Here is a 27,607-nt window from a genome sequence, read left to right as displayed (position 1 = left end):
CGTAAATAATATATAATAATAATCGTACCATAATATCGATGTTATGCGAGAAAATCGATAATGTTCGCAAAACGCACATTTTGTATTAGGTATACCTATATAATATAATATAATAGCAATCGCACTCCAGCTTTCGTCCGTCCTATATCAAAATATTTTAATAATATAATATAGATTATAGATATTATGTGCAGCTGCAACTAATCACTAATCAGTAGGTTATCACAGACCGAGATGGGTATACATATATGCACATATGCATAAACACCGATTCACAGAATTTATTTATAATACAGCACGATTAACATACTTAAATTGGGCAACTGTAAATTGCGACCACGGATATGGTCTAACCGAAAATCGGTAGAAACTGTGCCAGACACATTTTTCTCTGATATGATTTGTTGTATGCTACCTATAGTAATTATTATAATATAATTTTTTTGGTGTACCTATAAGTCATAATTTACCTACTACTTATTATGTACAGTATACACATTACACAAGGGTAATAATACACGGGTTTCGAGTGAGAAATTGTATAGTTTTAAGACTGACCTTTTTCGATGAGAAATTATCCTGACATTTAGGAAAGTTAATTTATAATATTTTCTAAATCTATTGGACTCAATTTACAATCGCCGAATTGCGTATTATTAAAACAATACACTCGAATCGCTGTAGCGGTTTCATTATCATTTGTATAACAGTAATTTGACATTTTAACCATTGATCTTATTGGCGTCGAATGTGTGGCCTCACGCGTTTAGCCACTACAGTAATGAACTAACTAGTAAATATTTTTAATTTTACTTATTTACAAAAATTAGTTTTTACTCATTATCCCGACTCCTCCCATACCAGATGTATATCAGTACTGTTTGCAATATACGATTACAATATACGAGTGTTCTTCTGTATTTACAGTATAAGCGGTCGGCCGTTGCGATGCCACAGTTTCATTACAGCATTGTACATCGGTGTCTAAAAAATACGCATGACAGTAACTATAGGTACCACTATTATAGATCTATTAAAAAAAAAAAATACTAACAACGCTTTGTTAATAGGTCTATGAATTATACCATAAGCCAGAATCACACAATAATATTATTATATTATTTTATCGAACCTTTGTGCATACACGATGTAGGTGGGGCAGTGCGTGGTACGCATAGTCGACTATATAATATATATATATATATACGTGGGTAATATTATGGTACCGACTTGCAGTTACTGCAATGACAAAGAATTGCACTGCACAGCTGCTGCGAACGGACGTCGGCAAACGACTTAGACGCGCTCACGTATACTCTATACATTTAATACTATTATATTATATTATACTTATAGCTACGCAGTCGCGGCTGCCCGATCGCGGAATGTGGCTCTGGTCTAGCCTCGCGGACGGCGACTGCAGCACCAGTGTCCAGTGACGCGCCGTTGCACGCCTTTCTTGGTGCACTGTCCGCATGTATACAGTACGGGTAGATAGGTAAAAGATGGGTTTAGGACAATATCGGGCGACCCGAAAACACTGCGTGCGGACATTTGTCCCCTGCCGTATTTATATTAATGGTTTTATCATTTGACACTGAAGATTGGAATATATTTCAAAACAGTTCACTAAAGATAGTTAGTCCATAGTTATTTAAATTATTTTTAACTGATCGTGTCTCATCTTATCCTATTTAAAAATGAGCCTCAACTGCTGATGCATCTATGTTCGTCACTGATCTGCAGTGGCACTAAATGATATTTTAAAAACATTTTCTTAAAAATATTTTCTTTTTAAACAACAATTAATGGTCAATAAGATGTAGTATCACATAGAAAAAAAATTGGCCGGGGACCAATTGTCCAGGGATCCGTTTACTGTATTGGGTTCCAAAAACAAATGTTTCCTATCAAAACACATCATAATGCGTATTTATTAAAATTAGAAAAAACAAAATAAGTACATTTATACATGTTATTATTAATAAGTGATGCAGCTTTCATTAGAGGAACTTGAGAAACAAAAGTGGTATGGTAACAGATATATATATATAATATATATGTATATATTATGTATATTATACATAGTAGTAATTGAATTTGGTTACGACTGAGCATAATAATATTATAGTCTATATATAGATAAATATACGATATGGCACATCTGCCCGTGGGATCACTCGTAATCCCCCATATTTAATTCTGGTCTGAGTATTTACATTATACAAACGACAAGTCTGCAACACACCCGGAATGTATTAATATGTACCTATAATTACCAACTATATGTCATCATATCTACCTTACAATAAAATATTTTTAAATATAGTGTTAATTTTTAAATATAAACTGTTTAAAAATATTGAGATGTACATCTTAACAGGTGTTAATAGTTTTTAGATTTAAAACATGTTTTAACGTGTTAGGTGACGTTGATGTGATATTATCCTGGCGTACCCCAAGGTCAACATTTTGATTTGATGATTTTTTGGTATTATGTTATTTATTAGATAACCGTAATAATGTGTAACCACAAACAACGCATCGGCCCATAAAAAAAATATTATTTACCCATATTGATCTTGTATTTGTATAGGTAATCATTATTCGACTGAAGGTATTTGAGGGAAAATGGTATATTATACACGCGCTTCACTCGCACTCTTCCTTCAACAAGTTTAACCATTTGGAGGGGTAATATAAAACATGTATAATATACAATATATTTGAAAGTATAGTAAAGTTGTTCACTTTCGAAATACGACTACATTTTGTCTTAAAGAATTTCGTCCGGTCGTTTAAAAAAATCAATGTATTAGCAGTAGTTGCGCAGCGGTGGTAAGATCTACATATTATGGTAAATTTTTTCATAATAATATATAAGTAATAAATAATACCTAATAAAACAACCTTTTTTAGATATTTATATATAGGTGGGTACATAACGATAACATATCTACATAACGTATAGGTATTATATATTAATAATAATATTATACGACGCGTTAAACTTTATAATATTATTCACCTTGGTATTATTTATAATTCTCGCCATTGGTGAATACGGTTTAAAAGTTTTGAAATCACTAAAAGTATTAAATATATCCGTGAGTTGTATAGATGTTTACGCTACTTAATATGCATATATATAGTACAAGCCTATAATATAATGTCGACTGTCAATTCTATACACATCATAATATAATATATAAAATATACACCTCAATGTCCTTAAATTTCTGGGATTTTAATTATTCATATTATTCCAACTTACTAAACTAAATAATTAAAATGTCCATATATTTTATAACTTATGATTGCAAGTAAATAAAGTAAGTTTTGATTTATAATATGGAAACCATATAATATTATTATTGTTATAGACATCACAGACAAACAGCTTATAATAATATGTCGGTTTCCCACGAAATAGCGTTTAATCATCGGTTTTGTATCTCTCAGTTTCTGCTGTATATTTTAACTGATATTATATACATATTACATTTATATATAATCTATATTTAAGTAAAATACTGCAGCGATACAGATTATACTCACTTGAAAACAACCCTAGAAAGATAGTGGGTAGCTAATATGCGAATAATACAATACAAAAAATATAATATATTGTTTCCTATGTATTTATTATTAAATTTATTATTATATAGTCACAGGAGAAAAAAGAGACATTTATTTTTCAACTCGAAGTATGAGAACTATAGGTATAGACAAAATAGTTATTTATGCGCGTACGCTTCTTTATAGCGATAAAAAAAAACCATAACATCATCATAAAATGAAAAACTCCCATATTGTAGTAGAGTAGGTATGCAAATAAAAAAATATTATATATTTATATTTTATATTTTTTTGAGAAAAATGGCATTGCTACAGCAAACAAAATGTATAGAAACCAGTTTTCCGCGAAATCGCTTATTCCGGATGCTCGTATATATAGGTAATATTATTATAATATTATTTATAGGTTCAGCTGTTTTTCCTTTGGAACTATTTACGAATATTTTGTATACGCACTCGTATTTATTATAATATGAGGACTGCGGACGTATGTAATTGAACAATCTTAGATCCGTCGGGATGGCGACTCTTATAATACGTACAAGTAATAAATAATAATATAGTCACCTTTTTTACGGGGCCGTCAAAATGTCTTTGTTTCCATACATATTAATATATTATTATAAAAACGCTTGTACAAAAATTGTATTAATATACGAATTTATGGGTAGGAAAGTGTACTTCAGTCGCAGCGTATACATTATTATTGTAATCGGTATTATAATGCACACATAATACTAGCATTATATATACAGCCAATGCAAATACTGCACGGACTTAAGACGAATATACTATAACTTAATAGCTTTAACTTAAAAAAAAATAAAAAGCTAAAATATTGTTATAGTTAAATAAATGTATATTTTATATATACCCATACGCACTATATAATTTTATTATCTGTAGCTATTAATATGATCTCAAATGTGCTGCAACAGTCGTTGAATATCAGAATATATACCGTATATAATGTTATATACGTATACACCTAAACCTAATAGCTTACGCCTATATAAATAGCCAATAAGTACATCCACCCGGATCCCGGAGTATACAGGAACGGCCAACAAGCAAAACTTTAACGAACAGCACCGATAAATGATAAATTATACATCTATGGACTTGATGAGCCAACACAAAAACGATTTACTAATATTATGCAATATCATCGTACAGAAAAGTGATTTAGAAGAGTCGTATAAGGGTTTACTGCAAGTCTACCGTAGCCATTTTCCAACAAAAATGAGATATCGCCTAAAATATTTTAATACTGGTTGTTTGTTATTAAGTATAACCCCTTCCGGCATTCCTCCTAAAGTTATCCATCCAAACACGTTCTTCAACCAGTAAATACATACAAACTATATTATATAATTTTTCGGTATGTGTTCACTAACTTTCGTGTAATACAGTGAAACTTTCATATAGAACGAACTCTCGAAAACAAAAAAAAAATTGAACTATGTAGAAATTTGTTAATTATAATCAAATAAATTTGATTATAATTTGGTTTGGTTCTCAAAATTATTTTGTTGAACAGAAAGTGTCTTTAAATGTAAGTTTCAATGTATTATGTTTATTTATAAAATTATCTCGGACAAAAGCTGCACCTGCAGGTTACAATATATTTTTTATGATTGTGGCTTATAGCTATTTTAAGTTACATGAACACTACTTTTGTCGATAATTATTTACATTAGATAGGTAGAGGTGCTTCTTAAAAAAATATATAATATAAAAGGTACTCACTTTTAAAATATTAAATAAATAATAAAGAGTGATAAAAAAAAATGTAATAATTTCTGGTATTGGTATTACTGTGTTAGGTAGGTTATCTATCATCTATGTACATTTAATATATACGTATGTCACTATAAACCTGTTGATTATACAATTTAATCTATGCAATTACTGAAGTACTTTACTACGGTAGTGGCTTAATACAACTTTCAAAACAAAAACCATAAAAATGAGAACACTATAGTATTGTTACGAGTTACGACTCACGTCTCACGGTAAAGATATTCTACGTAGGTACATTGTGGACACAAGAGTTTTGTTCCATTAGTTACTGGTCAGGACGTTAGATGTAATATTATTACTAATAATGCCTGCTGGAATAATATTGGTGCAGACGTGCAGTCAGTTCATAAAAGAATTATGTTTACTCGTGTATTAAAAGTAAAGATTTATTAAATTATAATCTAACTATAACAATATATAATATTATGTACCTACCTAATAAATATTTAATTATTGATACAATATTCAATTTTTCAAACTCCGGAGGATAACAAAAAAAGATTTTCAAAATTGTTCATAATTTGCATATTGTTAAGATTGACTTTTTTTCGTTAGCACAACACGAGCCAAATTGAACTATAGTTATATTATAGGTACCTGGTACATACATAATATAAGATAAGAGACGCGAGTTAAGGCAACCTGTTGGCCTGTTCACAGACACACAAGAATACGGTATGTTGGTATACATAATATTATATTATTATAGGTATACTATTCGTCTGTACATTTTAATATATTATACATAAATATATGCATACAACAATATTATGTGTACCTACTATGTACTGTATAAGTACTGCATTATACCTACGCCGAAGCATGCGATGACCTCATCTCGGGCGTCGATTTTATTTTTTGACTGATGAATAAACGCCCGTTTTATTACAGAGTCGTTATAACCGTTTAATTTATTTTTTAATGTCGAGGCGCGATCGCCGGGTGACCGTCTCGTCCAAACACGGAATGCATATTTTATGGCTGTTCTATATAGGTAGCGAAATTTTTTGACACGCGCTCGAGGAAGGAAAAAAATGTTTAAAAAAATGTTAATGAGAAATAAGTTCATGATCATTTTTCCCGATGCATTGTATTACTACGCATAATGATAATAATAATAATAATAATAATAATAATAATAATATATTAAGTACCTACAATATTAATATATATTTTATTAATCGGACTCGGTGCACCGATGAGGCGATAAATCAGATCCACGGGACGTTGCAGGCGCATTGGCGTGTTTACCAATAATATTCGATTGAAAGGGTGGGGGATAAGGTAAGTGGACGGATTCCGCGGCCAACCTGCATGCGAAAAGCGGTTTTACAAAACTGTTTCGTCGGGCGATTAAGAGCACACAGCACACTGCGATTAATAATATACGATTCGCGTCTACCTATAACGCATAATATATATATCATAATAATATATGAGTATAACAAACAAAAATGAACCGCCGACTTCGGTCTGTAGACCGTGCAGAGATGGAGAGCAAGAGAAATGTCGGAAATTCAAAGAACATGCACCAGTAATTATTAATTATTATTACAGTCGGCGATTTTTATTCACAACGGTTAACTAACGGGTTGCTTATATTATTATTATTAAACTTAAGCAAATATCTTAAACTCAGAATTACTCGCATCTCACACACACGCTCAATAATAATAATAATAATAATAATAATAATAATAATAATATGCAAATATGTAAGTCGATAGACTAAAAATATTTGAACATTATATGTTTCAATAATATATAATCATAAATGGTATAATAACTAATAACAATGATTGGTATCATTCTCGTACAGTATAATTTAAAAATAATATAATTATATGATATATGAATACATATTACATATATATATATGATTTTTTTTTACATCAATATCGTATTATTGCGACAGTTAGGTTTTACAAATCCAATCACAACATCGAATCGAATTCCATTGAAACCGTTTTCATGAATATTTTTATAACTATATTACACAAATAGATACTATATTATGTACGTTAATAAATAACACAGTTGAAAAAAAATGGATACTATTTCAATTACAAAATGTATTTTGTCAATAGTTAGGTATGAAATTAATATTGCATTGACTGATTGATAAAAGTAGGTATGAGGTTAGTGTTTATGATTCATTGTTAAGACCACAAAATACATTTTTGTCGTATACAAGAATTGTCCGAAAAGATTATTCGATTACGAAAACAAAATTCAATTACGATAAAATCATATTTTCCAATTTGATTCACGTTTTTTTACAACATAATAAGGACAGCGTTAAGGACGTTTTTATTATTATTTGGTAATGATTTATTTTTTGGAAATATATTTGGTTTTGTGTAATACATTATGTGTACAATATTAACTAATTAAATATATATAAATATTTATAGCTCTAATAAGGAATATACCGTCATCGTCACGCGAAAAGTGACCAAGTAAAAATTATTATCATTGTATTACAATAAATATCAATGTGAATGTTCATTTAAATGTTATATACCACACAACTAAGTTCTTACGTACCGGTACAAATTACAATATTCTAAATAAATATTGTGCAGCTTGTGTGCCCCTCGGCGTTCTAGTACAATACGAGTACTGCAATATCATATATGTGTTTGACAATGTTTTGTTCACACGACTGCCCACTGCAGACAGAAAACGTTTGGAAATTGTAACTAATGCTCCCGTGTGCAAATATGTCCGATTTAATACGTAACTCAAAACCGAATGGTTAAAACGGAACACTACGCATGCATTATATTATATAGGTGTTAACTGTTAGGTACTGTAGAATAATACGCACCTTCGATGAAGTGGGTGCTGCAAGTGCGATAATTGAGTAAATAAAAAATATATGTATATAAGGTATAATGTATACCGGGCATAAATAATATATATATTTTTATAAATCATGACGTTTTAACAGAAGATCGAGCACATTGCAATTATTACACACAAATAAACGAATCACATTAATAAGATTCGTCACTTGGTCGGAATGCATATATTCGATAGTATATATCATGGTATAATACCTATACGGCATGCAGGCGAGCGTTGCAGTCAAAATGCAGTATGGATATTGTCGCGCACACGAGATAACCAGCTATTGCTATAGCTAGAGTGCATTGTACATATTATAATATGTACCGCATATCATATACTTCGATAAGTAAATAATATTATAATATAACGTCGTGATTTGTTCTCTTTTTATATAATATACTTCCGCCGAGTTTACCATATTATATATATGTGAGTATGTGCCCATATGTATAGACTATAGGTATATAGCATATGTATTGTTAGAAATTCCACATCCATATACGTAATAAGTGGTAAGTCGCCGACGTGACACGACCTAAGAGAGGACTTTGTAGGTATTAATGGTTATTAGTTTATGTCTAATCGACGTACATTTTCAAAAAAAAAATATTAAGAACACGGGTATTTACATAAAATAAGGTTAAGATTATGTTATATTCATGTCAATCTATTTATAAACTATTTCATGTACTCTGAGAAAAAATTTGAGAATAATGATTGATGATTACTATTATCTATAATATATATATAATATATTACTAACTATTTATTGATTACTAATTTATGTTGTCATTGTTATGAATTTATGATAGCACTCTAAAATATTAAACAACATAGTAATATTATGATGACAAATTTACTAAAAACAAAACCAATTATATTTCCAATGCTATGCTAAAGTTAAGTTTACTTTGGATATAGCAAAATAAAGACAAGGATGTATAGTGACATAGTGCTGTCATTTCCAAAATTTAATTAATTATTATAATGAAGGGCTGGGAATTAACGAGTTAAAAAGTTAGTTTTAAGTTAACAAGTTGATTTTGACTTTTAAATTAAAATATAGTTACTTTTGATTTCTATTAATAAAACTACTAACTTGTCTTTATGGTTTATTTTTTTTAGTTAACGCGAAATCAACGATTAAAATTTTTATTTTAAGAACTGAAGTTAATTTATTTTGCCTCCAATTTTATATTATTTTACTACTATCAATAATTTCAATGTTAAAAAATATTTCGGTTTTTCTTAGTGACGAAAAATATCAATAAAGTAGGCAAAAAATTTAAACCCTAGTAGTATAAACAAAAAAAGTAAACTTTTTTATAACTTTATAGACCCAAATAAACCCATGTTGGCTAAAAATGTAATTAACTTCTAAAGTTATAAGTTTTTCTTATTAGAAATATTACTAGATTAATATTAAGTTAACAAAGTCAAAACAAAAAAAACAGTAACTTGCTCACTTGTAAGAATGGAATGATTTTTTTTTTTATTCGTTAGCGAAATCCTGAAATGTAATTTATTAATACATTATTATCGATAGTCATATAAACGTGAAGACGTGAAGTGGGTATAAAATCTAATAAGTTTTCAAAACGTTTGGGTACATACTACTTATACGTATTCTAGTACTCTATTTCTTAGACAGTATTCTTATATACACAGTTCGGTATGAATTTATCCAGGGGCGGTATTCATGTAAGTAATAATATAATTAAATGACTCTTTACTCAGTACTTCATAATTCTCACCGAGTTCAAATAAAAATGAATCTAATAATTCTTAATGTAAATGAAGAACTATATTATGAAACTCCGAGAAAATTCGGGTTAATATTGACGATTTATTTATAAGTAATTTACAGATTAATGAAATATCACTGTTGGCAATATATACCATGCACATGTATATGCGGTAGTTAAACAATGTCTACCACAAGTGTCTTTATTTGTTTTTAACTTACGAATTCCGGATTTGCCAAATGATTATTGAAGCAACACGAAAGCGGTGAACCACAACATGTGCCACAATAATACCTATGCCTGCTCTGAGATTACATAGATTGAACGGAAATCGGTCGTTAAAAGAATATTCCATAAAACAAAATAAGAACAAAATCAACAGTTTTTCTTTCGGCCTATTACCACAATAGTATAAAGTAAATAACATTTAATGTATCATATGTACAGACATCATAATATATACACGACACGCACGGCCCTGGATTCTGTTCCGTGTGCTTAAGTTTCCTGAAATAAACCTTCTAAAAATAAATGCGAACAGCCGTTGACGTCGTCTTACGTTTTCCAGCTGCACCATATACTGCAGTATACACACTAATTACTATAGGTGCACATAATACTATCATACCGATACCGCATATGCATATAGGGGGTTGCCAGTTAACGGGCACCCTCTCGAGCTCATCCCGTGGACGAGAAACGGATTTGGGCTCGAACAATATTAAGTATACCTCAATACCTATATTAAAATGGTCGTAGCACACGTTTCGCAAGTCGTATGAACTTTAAGTGTATTATCCGTCGCCTGTTCCGGGAACGTCAAACGAAAACCTCACGTTTACCGAAGAATGTTTTTAATATCCAATTATTACAATCATCCGGATTAAATGACCATTTAAGGCCGAGGCTCCGAAAACCGGATTCAATCATAATTTTTTTTTTTTTATCAAGTGCAACTATTATAACAAGGGAACGACATGTGTGATTGCAATTTTGCTACGCGGTGTGAGCGAAACCTCGGAATACGCAAGTCGCGGTGCGCGGGGCCCCCTATATACTCGTTTTCTGCCGTCGCCGTAGTCTTTCGACGATCAAGCTCGTGCGGTTTTTTTTTGTCATCCCATGTACCATATTACGGTTATAAATATTCATTATAACGCCAATTTATTCGACCCACGTCGTGTAATATTTTTTGAAAAATTTCCATTTACCTATAAACTCGGTTCACAATCTACAGTATACGTAGGTATATATAGGAAAACACGTGCGCACAATAAAACGTTTGAGTATATGCAATATAATATATTGCACGCCTATAAACACTGCAGCAGCTGCATTTCTGATTTCAATGTTTTAGCGTTGGAAAACATGCAAGATTTCGAAATATACAAGGGTTTTTTGATCGACAATGTATATGTATAATGTTTATAAACATATATATATATATATATATATATATATATCAAGAGTATCGTGTTTTTTTTTATCGAGACGCGTTTTATTAATATAAATCTTATAAATACATATACACACCCTGGACAAAAAAATTCAAGTGGCGATAATATTTCCGGTGCACCCATACGACGTAACCCTACACGTGGGCCATGTGCCCATCCCACGTTGCTATTTTCGTGTCATAAAATCTGTCGGTCTAGATATGTATATGTATATTATATATATATATATATATATAGAGTGTACACGCCACACTGTCGCCAGCACAACACCGACAATCCCCCAATGTTTCCCGAATGGTATTTTTCCCCTTCAAACAACATGCCGTTTATGGATAAAAAGCGGCAGACTATATTATTAAACATTATAACGGGCACTGATTCCGTATGCAGCACGCGAGTGTGTGTACCTAGCCATAGGTATACATATTATACGCGATGCATTTATATATTATGCATTTTCAGACATATGTCAATTATATGACAGTATACTCTAAATGCAAAAGAAAAGAATACAAGTTACCTACAAACTTGGATGACCACTAAAAGCAATTGGTTGCAGACAAATGTTTCCTTTTTTCCGCCCACAATTCCAAACCGATATTATGCGATTTCGAGTTATTTATAAACAGAAAGGTTCGACTGCGCATCGTATTCATAGGATCTTCAACGACCGAATAACTTCCGATTATTAAAACGATAATCATATTTGTTATGAAATAGTAATTTTTTCACCGGTGAAAAGTGTTAATTAAGGAAAACACGATTAAATCGCATATTAACTACGCTTGTAATATTTTCGACGTTTTCGTAGTTTCGATACTAAATTATACTACTCGTATTTAATCAGTTCTTGTTTTATTAATTGCCTATTAGCCGTTGAGACGGACCCGAGAAAACCTACACCGTGTATAGGTGATACGAGATTTTCGTCGGAAGCGAATTTCAGTTACGCAAGAAAATTGTGTGAAATGTCTGAAACTTTTACGGCATTGTGCGCACCACGTCATAACATAATAATAACGTTATAAGATACCGTCCAAGGTTCCCTATTGTTTCACGCCGGTTGAAATTTTTTTTTGTTTTTATTTTTATTATTATTAACCCAAATTCGACGGACTTTTACATCACGCTCAATTGTTTGATAAGAGATAATATAGATATTATCTCCCTAAAACACACACACTGCACACATTAATATTGCGTCTCTTTTGTCCGACCGATGCCCATTATCGGCCATATATAATATACGTACGCAGCCAACAAAAGAACCAATGTTCCATAATGTGCAGCTTTCACTCCGCGCGAGGATACGGTCGTACAACATTTGCACCGGCCGAGGAAAACAAGGGAGAACGCGATGCTATATTATACATATATATATATGTACTGTAATACACGTGTATAGGTGTAACATATTTATATAATATATTATTATGATAAAGTGAGGGAGAGTCAACAGTATAGAACTATATAGAAGACGTACAACTCGTACAAGTATATGTATATATACATTTTCAGCATCATGTCTATATATAATATTACATATTTTGATTTATGACTATATATGTTACACACACTGTTAATATGTTTTGTAATTATAGACATTAAACATACAAATAATATTATAACGTGCGAAAATGCGAAAATGCTCTAAAATATTTTAGTGCTTATAAAATGTATTACAATAATATATTACCTGGTCGATAAACACGAAGCTTTTCATATTCACATTTAGCAGCTGCAGCGACGCAGTGTACTATGTATAATATCAGAAAATAATATTATGTGTGAGGAACGTCAGAGACTAGAAAAAACTTTAGGACGAAAGAACGACTGATATCTATATGGGTACTGATTGTGTGCGTTAATATTGTGTTATATTATAATATTATTATATTATTGCTGTACGAATGAAATTGTATTGTATTCTCTCCGTTATTTCTGCGCGTTACGTACACGACGAGGCGGATCGTAAACCTTTTTTAGACTGTTGCGTTACAATATAATACGAAATAGAATCGCGGATGCGGAGTCGCCGGTACCGATACTGAAACTGCGTTTAGAGCTGCAGACACGATTCGGTTTGCACCGGCGTCGGCTTCGGCGGCGTATTAACCGGGAAGAGGGAGTGATGCTGCGCTATTATACGGCCGAACGGGTTCAACGTTTGTCAATTTCAATCCTGCGGCTGTGGCGGACACACACACACACACACACACACACACACACACACACACATACGTATATATGTGTACGGACAAGAAAAAGAGAATGACTGCGATGTATATACATGTATATGTATATAATAGCGGAAAAATAAGAGAAAAAATTGTATGTGTGTGTGTGTGTGTGTGTGTGTGTGGTTGTGTGCACGAATGCGAAGTTTAAAAAATATTTTTCTCACCCGTTCTCGCCGGTAATGCTGAAATGTATGAGCGCGCTATATCGTAAATATGTAATGATAAAATAGTGTGCCGCGCGGGTGGAAACGGTCAATTATTATATGCTATTATGCCGTCGATGGTGTCATAAACACACCCGTGGACTCAAACGGTGGCGGGCGCATCACTCGATATTATATTATATTATAGGTACGTACCTTGGAGGTGATAAAGTATAATACATGTATAGGAGACGTTAATTATTTCGGCGCGCCCGAATTGCGTGGTGCGGTAGTATGATAATATTATATTTTTTTTATTATAATAGAATATTAAAAAATCAAAACAGCCAACTCGACGCACGCGAGACTATATCATATTAATATTATACAACATATTATCATATTATATGTATATATTATATATTTCTATAGCCAATGTTATATACGTACATATTATGTCGAGTAAAATTACTAGTTGCACTCGCGTGCAGCTAATATTTATGAACGCAGCATAAGCGGGAATAGCTCAAATTTTTTGACAGGACTGAAAACTGAATAAGTGCCATATTAATAACTAATAAAGTAATAAGTTATTGATCAGTTCATAATATTTTCTAAAAATGATAAATGCTTATAAACTACTAAATACTATATTTTGAATCGGGAGAACTTGACAGAGATGTGTGGGGAATAAGTCCCCACAAGCCACCCCTGTATTGAGGAAAATGGAACACAACATATTTGTGTACCTATATTTTTGGTCCTATAGATTTTCTTTGAAATAAACGATCAAAAATAATAATCAACTCCACGAGAAACGCTCGACTTATAGTTAATTATACGAATAATAAACAGTTAAAAGATATCGGTTCGTCTCAAGTATGCTTATCAATTATAATTAATAGTTGTATTAGACCCAGTGATGAAATGAAACTACACTATAGTTACGTGATGCGGGCGGCGGCGTGGCATCGAGAATGATTCTTATATAAAACTGTCGCAATTCAATCGAGATTTCTGTTTTTCGGATGCTACCGCGCTTATTAATTTCAGTTGATGAACTGTCGCAGTCTTTAGCGATTATCGAGCTCATATTTAGTAGAGAGTATTAAATGCGGCACTAATAATATGTCAGACCTATACCTATAATTATTGCGTAAGTGTAATAATTATGCCAATCTCCAATAGCTCCTCCAGACGTTTATAGCTTTACCTATTTGTATATATATTCTTTGAGGGAGTTTGGATTTATTTTCAATGGAAGTCGGCTAGACTAGAATTTGGGCATGTTAAGTTTATACCCTCCGATTAAGGCGTTTTAGTACAAAAACTTGTATCACATAAGCAAAAACTTTCGCGCCTCACCCTAAGTCGTGATGCAGTTAAATGTATGTTGATATTTTTGTATGTATTTGAAAGATGACGACTTTACGCAGGTCACATGGACTCCAATCTTAAAAACTCTATTTCCCGAAGTCATAACATACAATAAACACCTGTATATCACAAATTGTTGAGTATTTTGAAATGTATTTTTTTGGCGTTCTTTTAAGTTAATTTAAAAATCAGAGTTCTATATGACCTGAATAAAGTTTTCCTCATTCAAAAAAATATCAAAATCTGACTTAATCTATAAGGTATGGTAGTTTTTTTATGATTCAGAGGGTTTGATTTAATTTTTGCGTTTCGCTTATTGTTAAGTAATTCCAACTTTATACTATGTAAGTCTGTATAAATTAATAATATTATATGTTAATAGTTACTTTCTTCTTTGGTAAGTTTAAGTACGATTACCTATATTTTATAATATAAGTGAGATAATAGTATGATCATTATTACTCTTCAATTTGGTTATAATTATATTTTTGGTTATAGCTAAGGCGTAACTATTGCATAGTTACTATTATAACAAAATTTTAGTGTCGAATAACTATTTGAGATCACATTTTTTTCTGTGTACTTCACTAAAAATGAAATTAATTTTCTCCCCTTATTAAATACCAGTTCTGGCAATAATAATATCTATACCTAATATGTTTTCAATACATTATCGGCTAAAATAATTTTGTTATTTTTAATCTAATTTGTATTACATAATATCATATTATAGGTACGATTCCTGCTAATGTAATGATAATATAATAGCTAGAAGTAGTGACTATCTTATGTTTATATATTTACACTGCAGAGTGGATGCACGGTTTAAAATGTAAGAACATTTAAGAAAATTCAGTTAGAAATTATTATAAATAATTAAATTAAATCATTTTCCGTCTCCGGTCGACCATATATCATGTACTAAAATAATATCATATACATCTATTTTAAGCGTCTCTCAGGGCGCGGTGCTGATTCCGCGAGAATTTCGGGCGATGTCACAGTGCGACATTATCGCCAGACTGATTTGAATAAATGCGCGTGGACGCAACCAGTTTTCATCACGATAAATACGACTGGAATAATTTGTCTCTGGTTTTTTTTCAATATAATATATATTTCTTTTTTCAAATAATAATGTCTTTAAACGCAGAGTAATAAATTGGCGTCTGACGATATGTTTTATTAGCTCTTTTTAATCCCACATAAAATTGAGATAAAAATCAGTGCATATATAGATCCCGTGACGCGCGGGCGGCACAGCGTCCTAAACAATCCATTTACTTCGATTTAATTTCTCTCTCTCTTTTCTTTTTTTTTTTTTTGTATTGCGTTATTGTTTTTTTAGCAGCGATTTATCGATCAATGCCCACTGCTGATCATCGGCCATTATACGTCATGCCTCGCGTGGTAATGACGAACGATTTATTTTAATTTTTTTCGTGCGACACTCATGACCATCACGTAGCTAGGTACTATTCATAGCAATACAGTATATTATAATATAACCATTATAATATATTATCCTTAATGTACATACTAGTATACTATGTATTTAGGTATTCAATACTAAATTTGTATAATATACGGTTGTTCGTCGTAAACTCCGTGTGCCGAACGAGGTGTACGTCAAATTTCAAGGCTGGGTTTTGGGTAACTTTTAATGAAATATGGACAAAAAAAAATTAATAATTAATTTAAAGTTTGATACAACTTAGAGAGGATTGAAATTAATGATAATTTTCAATGGGCGAATATAAAATATAAAAGTAACTCGTCTTTAGTGACTATGGTAGTATAGTCCATAAAATATCAACTCGACTTTTAATTTTGAACTTATTTACTCGTTTGTGCCTAGCCTTGGACTCCATAAAATAATATATTATAGACATGGTATGGTAGGTAGCAGATATTCACATTTCACACATTACACGCACCATGGGCTCGATGTCGCAAACAAAATCCAACGGACGGACGTTATGATAATATTGAGTTTCGACTTCTATTTATAGGACAACAAGTCCACCGACGACCGACATAATATTATACACAATATAATATAATATTATTATTATAAATCACATACTCGCGAGTGCTCGCGCGCTCTCGGGAGACAACACAACTACGACACAAGTCACACAACCTATTGCAGCAGAATCCCATATACGCCATTGTTCCATTTATATTGCAGTCGTTGCACGTTGCATAACCACAATGATCCCCTATCATGATACCTACGAGAAATGGGTAAATGGCTACCGCCACCGTCGCCAAAGCTGGACACGGTTTTGTATGGCAACGGCAAAGTGCATGGAAAATGAAAGCATTTCGTTCGTTCCAAGCACCGACAGCAGCACAACAGGCTCAGATTGAATTTGCGTAGGTACACCGTAAGTGTAAGACAATACCGTGGGCGTTCATTTCGAGAAACCAAGTATACAATATTTTACTTTTTCTAAATCTTATTGTACAAAAGAGCAATCTTATTATATTCTAATAATTTACAAAATGTAATATCATGGCTACAATATATATATATATATATATATACTTCCAGCTCTCTCGTGGGACTTACGTTAAAAACAAAATATTATTTATACAGGTACCTAATTGGTTTTTAATATTTTTTTTTAGTATGATTTTTAATTTATTAATATGGGGATCTTAAGTTGCAGTTACATTATGACATCTCAAACACAACGCCTTATTTTATATGCTGCCTATAATTATACAGGTATGGTAAAAGACCCAATTTTGGAAAAAAAATTATGCTCGACGTTTTTAATTGTACCTACGTATGGATACGTTATTCGAGGACAGTTGTATATGTAGGGACGTAATAGCTATTTAAGCGAAATGGGCGTGTCATAGGTATTGACATATTCAAACTGCGGACAGTGATGTTATTGTTATTGGTTGTAGTAACGCGAAGCAAAAATTATAAATTACTGTTCAATGTTTAAATTATGGTTAGTAAAACTTATTTTATCGTCACCTATATCACCAATTCCCAGTTACCTTGACTATTCTAAGCTGTAGTAGTGTAGTGTATAATAGTATGTTTTTATTGGTTAGAACATTACTTGGTATTTATTTCAAGATTTTATCATTATGATGATAAGGGATAAAGTAATGAGTAATGACTATTAAGGTATATAATTTAATGTATGTAGCATATTTGCATATAATGATACAAGTCTCATCATGATTCGTTAGGTTCTAAAATATACCTATACCTATGTAAAAATAAACCAATTGATTAGCAGTGTTATTATTTTCTTGGAAAAAAATGTAACTTTATAAGTCGTACACATAAACGTAGGCCCTGATTTTTATGAAATATACATTCTTCTATACTTAATTTAGAATAATTAAACATGTTGACGTTTCAAAACACTAAATTCTATGTAGTTATTTTTTTTTTCAATAATTTTACGTATTTGAGTAAAAATTTATGTTGTTACTTTTGTTCTGATGATTGCATAAAAGTTGCATATTATTTTATTAAATGTTAATAAAATAATTAAAATAAACCGGGCCGATAAGCTATTTCAAGCCTATGCCAATTTAACGATCGGTTAGAAAAATTAATTATTTTCTGAATACTTTATATAATGCTAAATGAATTTAATAATAATATGCTATCAATGAAATTTCAATTGTATCGTAATAAATTAATAAAAATGAAAGGTAATTTTATAAGTATTCAGTAATTTATTTTGAAAAAACTTTCAATGACTAAGCAAGATAATTTTGGTAACGCATAGTGTTGTAATGCGGAAAAATACTGTAAATAGGTACCTTTAGATTTTGACTTGTAATTTTTTGTACAGCTATTTTTAATATACTGACATAATTTTGAACATATTTGATGATCTACGACCTACTGCACGTTGTAAAAGTGTAAAATTGTACAGAATACATGTTTTAAGAGGGCCAAAACATAATGACCAACCAGCTGTAACTCCTTCAGTGTTTCTAGTTACTAGGTATAGTGTTTTTATACACCTACGTCACTACATGCTTATATGATTACACTAATAAATAACGAACGCACCATCGCCCATCGTCGAAGAATTAAATACTGTCCAGTGGATCAAAAATATTCATTACTAGCTCATTCGTGCCGTATATGTACACGCTGGCACAATAATGGCAATTCGAAGGTCCTTACGACGTGCAACTATACGGTTTTAACTACCTATTATTAATGTATAAGGTCCGCGTCGTATTTAAAACTACGTAAATACCGCGGTGCGTAAATAATATTATAATATAATATGCTCATAATGAAATGTTATTTTTCCAGCTTAACGTCTCCCCCCCCCCCCTATTCCCAACTTGCATAAAAACCGCAATAGCCTATTGTTATAAAAGCAACTCCAATGTCATTATGTTATTATATTCTTGTCGCGAAAACAAATTAACTGCTATTGGTTCCACTCGGGGAAAAAACTGCAGCGAATTGCCAGCCGGAGACCGTCGGTGGTTGCGGGTAGTGGACGGTCATGAGTCATATGTTATAGAACAAAAATTTAAAAAAAAAAACAAACAAACAAACGAAATAAAGACGCTATATATAACTACATAATATCACGCAGTAGTGGAGTACACACGATATAATATAATATGATATTTTTTTTATTTTTCCCTTTAGAGACTGCAAAAACAAAAACACATACTTATAGAAAAGAATCAAGTAAGTATTTACATTATGTAAACAACGGACAACAGTATACACATATAGTCACAAAGGTGCAGGGCATTAACTAGTTAGCTATAAATGTTTTAATTAGGTAACAATTATTAACTGGAACTAATTAAAGAGTATTTTAACCACTTATATTAGATACTATTACATTATTATTTCAAATAATTTAAAGTTACATAACGATTAAATGTGTGTGAGACCCATATGATAATTTAAAAAAATTAATGAACTTTTTTTGACTGAGTATTAATTGTTTACTTTTCTCCTTTTAACTTTAAGCTTTTAGACTTGAAATATATTATTTGTTAACTATTAACTTTTAGCTTAACATTCTTAAGGTTGATTTTTAATAACGCAAGTTCATTGTTTTCATTAACTTACCCACCTTTTTAACCTTTGCTGATATACTATTATTTACCTGCAGACATAATATATACATTATACATATTCTATGTATAGGTATAGCGTATAGGAATCAGATATAATCATTATAAGCTATATATACAAAAAAAGTTGTATCTCACAATATTATGATCACGTTTGTTTAATTCCATATGTAACATTCCAGTATTTCAGTCCAAATTTGATTTACTAATACAGTAACACACATATAGATGTATATAATACCAAAAATATGAAACTATGATATTGTCTTTTTGTTAAGTATTATAAGACTTCAATTGAAACTAATTATTTATTTATTTTTATTCAGAAAACCGAATGGCTAGAATGCTAGATATCAAGAATAAAAGACAAATATTAAATACAATTTGATAAAATCCAATATTTAAAGTTTCATACAATTAATTTTGTTTTAATTGTTGGCCACCATATTTTAATTTGAGGAGAAAAAATTTGGATTCGACGAAATAATTGTAGTGTGACAGTTTTCGAGATACCGGCAAGATTTAAGTCAATGTCAAATGTATAATATATTGAGAGGGGCCCTGAGCTGTAATAAATACAATCGTCGTTGAAAAGCACACATCGCTATTTCAGTGACGAGTGCGTGTATAATATTTAATATGCACAATATAAAACATAATATAATAATATTATATCATACGTATATTACATATTATTATTATTATTTAGTTTTCCACGGCGATAATGCACTTCGCATAATTATTGTATATTGTTATTGTAAGATAATATAACACTCATAACAAGTAACAACGTATTGTCTAGACCTGCGCCTAATGAAAATTCTTCCGGGGGCTTATTGACCTTCGTCCAATAAATTACAATAACCGCCGCTGCAGTAGATTGGATTAGGATAAATTATTTCATTGTTAAAATTCAGTTCATATGTGTACTAAACATATATATTATAAAGATATTATTCAATGTAAGGGCATTATGTTAAAGAGCGAATCACAATGCGGTGAACTCGTCGTCGACTTATAAGAACATCTTTCCGACGAGAAGGGATGTGTGAGAGATTTAGCCAGTATACTTCAGTTTCATAGTATAGGTATACACTGATTTCATATTGATGTATACACTATATAATAACAGGGCACAGGTCATTTTATGGAAGCCTAAAAAATGATAGAAAAAAATAAAATAATGATAGCCTTTGTCTATCAATAGACAATATAATTTAATTTGTGTCCAGTTGAATTATGGTCATTTAACTACCTAAATAGAAACAGTGTAATTTGTAATTATATAAATAACAACAAAACAAATATATTTGAAATTCGTTTGAACAATAATTTGAGGTTTTATTTTAAGATAAAATATGAACACAGTTAACCATATTGCCATAATGAAAATATAAAAAATATTGGAATATTGAAGCACTTTCGTAGTTTCGTAATGCGACAGTTAATCGTTTTTCGTGAGGTGAGGTTCGACGTGAAGGAAAAAAAGTTAAATCGAGATGGTGATACGCAGCGAAAAGAAAGCGTATCATTGTGTACCTACACGAAATCTCGTGATTTTAATGACGCGATCGGGTCGAAATGTTTAAACGGTATACGGCAATAATATAGGTGCCTATATAATCGTATATTATGCATAAATTATGGTTTATTTTCCTTTCGAAAATTATGACGTTTCGGCCAAGTTGTCGGAAAAACAGTGTTAACGTATTGACAGCACTTATTTACCCGGACAGTAAGCACCCATAGCCGTCTCGCTCGTACTACGCGCATAAATATTATAAAAAATTATTATGACACGAGACTTGTGAGGCCCGAGGAGAGTTTCATCGATATAATACATCGTTCGAGATGATAAATGTGTTCCTATTATATATATAGATACGTATGGTGTCAGCAGCGCCAGTAGCCGCAACCCGATCCGTAGGTACAGCAAGAGGCGCGTTACATATAATATTATAAATTATAATATAATATGCCGCTCGTGCCTTTGTGTTACAATAGAATTGTAACGTACCGCATTCGATGCACGCTCGTGCGATTTATCGCCCATTTCTAAGTGTTTTCTAATAAATAAAAAAAAAATTGAATGATTTGATACGATATTAATTTTTAAGTACCTATATATACCTACTATTTTACAAGACTAATCGAATTGCATAGTTTTTTTTTCTTAAGAAAACACATTTTTCGATTCCTAGTTCATTTCGCTAAATCTCAGTACACAATTTTTTTTATTTTTATAAGCAATACATTTGCGATGTTAATATTTGTGTGGCGACATTTCCTGATTAATAATATAAAACCGCTAGAAATTAGAGAGCAAATGACACTGTTTTTTTGCGAATAATTTAGTGCTAAAATAAGTGGTTTGTTTTTAAAAAAATAATGCCAGACAAAAATAATTAAACTAACTACTGATAGGCCGATTATCGTCTTGTTTTAAAACATGTTACGCACTACGTAATATAATATGGCATGATTATAGTGAATATGAATATTTAATAATATAATCTATCATACATAATATATTATGTATATTATATATACATAATTATATTCCTACGCGTGAGACCAAATGATGTTATATCGTTGCACGTCCGAGTTTCTCTTTGTTCTTGACGAAGTAGACCTTTCGAGGATAATATTACACCTTTATCACTATTATTTCGAAAATAATGATATAATTGATTTTCGTATCGCATTTACTTCGGACTGCACGCGCCTTACACATATTATACATCGCATACCTAATCCCGCGAACGGGTTGTCCGGGGCTCCTTGGGCAACAAGGAGTTCATATTAAAGTATATAATATTAAATGTAATGTAGGTACACTGCACAACATATGCACAATAAACAACGATATTATATATATTATTGGACCCGCCGACGTGCGTGCGTGCCGCGAGTTTGAGGTCATCGGTGTCGACGGCCAACAGGCACGGTTGTTACTTTATTTTTTTTTTTTATCCCCTTTTAAGTCTCGCATACGTATGGTGTTTTGCAACGCCATTGCGGGTGTATATTATATTATACGCGTGTATATAAACTTATAAGATATACGAAACGCGCGGACCACCCACGACAACATCGTATAATATTTATATACATATATTTATTCTTATATATGCCAACTGCCGCCCCGGACGAGAGGGACACGCTGCAGCGGTTCCATAGGTGCCTATATTTACGTAGGTACGTGCGTGGACATATCGCATAGGTATACGTTGAAGATTTCGCAATAGAATTTGTATTATTAATAAGCTCGTATATTTTATATATATGTATATCACCCGCCGTCGTTATTTAGGCACATGTGCCTAAAAGTCATAGTGCGTAGATATTATTATAGCTATTGCGCGAATTCGACTTGTAAAACGCTCCGCGATCAAACCGACCTGAAGACTCGAAGAGTGCAAATCGTTCACAGACGGACCGAACTTCACTACCTACCCGAAACCCGCAGAGGTGTCCAGCGGGCCATCCGTTCACCCTTATAATTTCAATGATGCAGGCCTCAACGCCGTTTATTCGTTCAAAAAAATATTAGCAAAGCTCGGGCAAGCCAGATGATCTACCTGCAAGGCAAGGAAAATTTGCTAAGTATACTGACTTGTATCCAACAGAAAATAAGTTATTCCAAGATTCGGTATACTACGTTTCACTCCTAAATCTAACTTGTTACTCCATAAACGCCCGAAACACATGTTAACCGATATACTCCGAATTCTTCCTAGAAAATCTTGTATTTCTTCTCGTTTTGACATCAAATATCAATGCCAATATATGCATAATACATATAATATATAATGGCATACATTAATTTACTGTGCAAAATGTCCAAAGCAATAATGAACAACTAATGTATAGTTTAATACACGAATATTGATTACTACATTGTCCGTTGAAAAAAAAAAACATTGGTCATGGCCGAGAATAAGGCTGGCGTACAGTCAGCTGTGGAATGGTGCAGAATACCGTGGACCAATAAAAGGCCGACATTCTCTTGTTAAAAAAAAAGTTTTGAAAGTCCGAGTGAGTGACTCTGATCTCTGGAATAAACTGTGGTAAATTCCCCAAAAGTCTTTTAACGGGCAGGGCACGGATGGATGGATGGGTCGATGGGTGGTAATAAGCGGTCTGTAAGTGTTAAACATGATCCTAATTCAAAAAATGATGTTAAGTATAAAGTATAATAATAGAATCACAGGCTGCAGCCATTTGATTTAAATAGGTTGATTTTGCGGCAGCTTTTTTCTTCAACAAAACTTGAAATATAATAGATCGACGCCACTTGGCCCATCCACCTATAGGCCAGCTCCATTATGATATATAAATAATAAATATAACCTACGCATGCGCCGTATATCGCAGTAGACGGTGTGTGTGCACCTCAAATATACATTTCGACCCCACCGCAATATTATTTATTTATAATACCCACCCCTCCAATCAGGCACACCACTCATCATCATCGTTTCCGTACATTATCCTACAGTTGTACTTATTTAACGAGGATGGCTGGATTCGAAAATCTGTTGGCGATGATACACTATATTATATTATCTCGCAATAACACGCACGTCATCATGTCATTTTACATTTAATATTTACGTACATGTATACAATATATACATTACAGTGATCGCGCCTATTTGTTTGCGCGCTCCGCTAAATCAGGTCAAGAATGTTTAAATACTTCTCCTGTTGCTCGTATACAAGTATAATATAGGCATGGCCATTGGCCATATATACATATATAATACGTAATAAGGACCTGATCTTATACCCGCTGCACAAGTGTAGTATATTTGCCCCCCACACCTCGTCATCATCGGTATGTATACCTACATTAATATATAGTATGTACAATAATATATCACTGCGGTATATACGGTGAAATAATGGATTGCGTTCATCGCGATTTCATCAATTTAATACATTTTTTTTTCCATCTGTATAGTATAGGTAGTAGGTACCTGGCCGGCGTTCAAAACGATGATCGATACACATAATATTATTTTAACGAACCTCAGCTGTAGCGCTGTACGACGGCGACTTTCTATAACGACGCGAGAAAACCTCGCAAAACCATTATAATAATCGAGATAAAACCTCGTTTACAATATATGCACAATATAGGTATAATATTTTAATGATCCATACGAACGCGATCGCTGTCGTCTGGCGAGTTCAAAACACTGAATTCGACAATAATTTTACCATGAATTTGTAAGATACTAAGATGAAGGTAAATTTGTATGATTTATTGTTTATGGCAATTTCCGTTTTTGTATTTATATTTTTTTCTCTCCACTCCCCAGCTATTAATGCTCGTTTTATAATAATTGTTTTTTAAATCATTTTCGTAAATATTATACAGACTAGCAAAGTAAAAATATTATACGACATGTCGATATGACTTTGACTCTGGAGCGTACTTGATCATACATTCATACCCAATTTGGGCATCGCCCATTTGCGCCAAAATAAAAAAGGTATGTTTACAACCCATTTGTGCCAAATTTACCAACGTACACATTTTAAACTAACGACTTGGTTAATTCTTATATTTTAAAGATGTCATGTCTGTAATTTATAGTAAAAAATATGTAAATACTATTAACTATTATTACTCATTTGTTATAAATTATAATAGTTCGTAATAATTTATTACCTATAGTTTTTAAAAACAATTTGTATTTATTCTGATTATTGTTTCAAAAAAATGTGTATTATACAGCTATTATTGATTATTGTTTTAATAACATTCGTATAATTAATTATGATTTAAATAAAATTGTATATAATAAAAAATATAATACTTTATTTTAATTTCACCAGGTAAATTTGGAACAAGTGGGCTGTCGGAAAAAACATACCTTTATTATTTTGGAGTAAATTGGCTATACCTAAAACGAATTCATTTTTTTGGCACAAATGGGTAACACCCCCCCCCCCCAATTTCGCAGGAATAGGGACGAGTTGCTGAGGAGGTGCAGCACTACCCTGATTTCAGGAGTATTTAAAATTGGTATCAATGTTCTCTGAACTTATTACGCAAGTAACCATACGTATCAATATTGTAATTTGTATGAAGGTTGCTGCAAAAGTATAAAATATTATACCCAAAACATCGGCATACACCGAATTTATTATTTAACGTGGTTAAGTCTACCCTATATGGCTATATATATTACATAAATATATTACAAATAAACAACTCCTCCCAAAGCAAAACCTATGCACATACCTATAATACTACTATATACTTATATGTTTTTTTTATTGAGTAAATACTATTATATTATATGATCTTATAAACATTTCGTTGAAGTCGTTATATTATACGCGGCGGGACGTAAACCAAATACTGTGCGACACGTGACAAGAATCTCGAAGTGCACAACTATATGCTAGACAAACCTATACAAGCGACATCGATCAATTATTATCAATTTATAAATTATATATAAACAGTATACCTACGTATAAATTGTAAACATATAATTATATAATATTGGGTTTACGAACAATTTTTATTTTTTATTTGATCGAAACTGATCTTTAAATAAGCCAACGCACACATACCTGTGACGATAATTAGTATCCGTCTAGCGTACTCCGTCGTCATAATCGTCTTGTGCGCGTTATAAATCACTGTTGACGCGAGCGCGTGTAGGTTATATTATAGATAGGGATAGGTACTATATGTAATACAATATATATATATATATATATTATTACGTATACTCGCGATTCTACGATATAATATATTATTATAATATTGTCGCAGTCAGGTGGAGTGGCCACCGTATCGGTCTGGATCGCGGAACAACGTCACCGGTCGCGCGTCTTGTTACTACGGCGCAGTCAATGCCTATCTACAACTGGCTACTACTGCAATATTATACTATTATTATTGTCATTATTTTAATATTATTAGACGACACACAGTATTATGATCAGACGGTCCACGGTTTAAGATCCGTGCGTGCCGTTATCTCCGATAGTGTTGTTATTGTCATTGTCTGTAATGCACCTACCTACCTACCTTTATAAGCCTGCAATACTAAATAATAGTGATTAACACACACAGATATGATATTGTCCTGCAGAGTCCTGTAATGACATTTTAATCTCTTCTAATGTACATTGAATTATTATTATCGTTATTATTTAAGTACAAATACTAATTGATGTTTTTACGTAAACAAGTGGTTCGATGCAAGTACCTATACAAAGGGCAACGGTTCAAAAAATATATTGCTTTCATAAAAATAAGCGGACCTGTGTAGGTAACCGTAAAA

General features: G+C 31.9%; 1 protein-coding gene across 1 annotated transcript in view; it reads right to left on the bottom strand.

Moving 5' to 3' along the window:
- LOC111040473 overlaps positions 1-27,607 on the bottom strand; it is a 69,638-nt gene that overhangs the window by 19,427 nt on the left and 22,604 nt on the right. The window lies entirely within an intron of this gene.

The sequence above is a fragment of the Myzus persicae genome, unplaced genomic scaffold (genome assembly GCF_001856785.1).
Source record: "Myzus persicae strain clone G006 unplaced genomic scaffold, MPER_G0061.0, whole genome shotgun sequence".
Classification (NCBI taxonomy): domain Eukaryota; kingdom Metazoa; phylum Arthropoda; class Insecta; order Hemiptera; family Aphididae; genus Myzus; species Myzus persicae.
The sequence above is the reverse complement of the archived record's forward strand: the minus strand, read 5'-3'. Positions and strand labels throughout refer to the sequence as shown.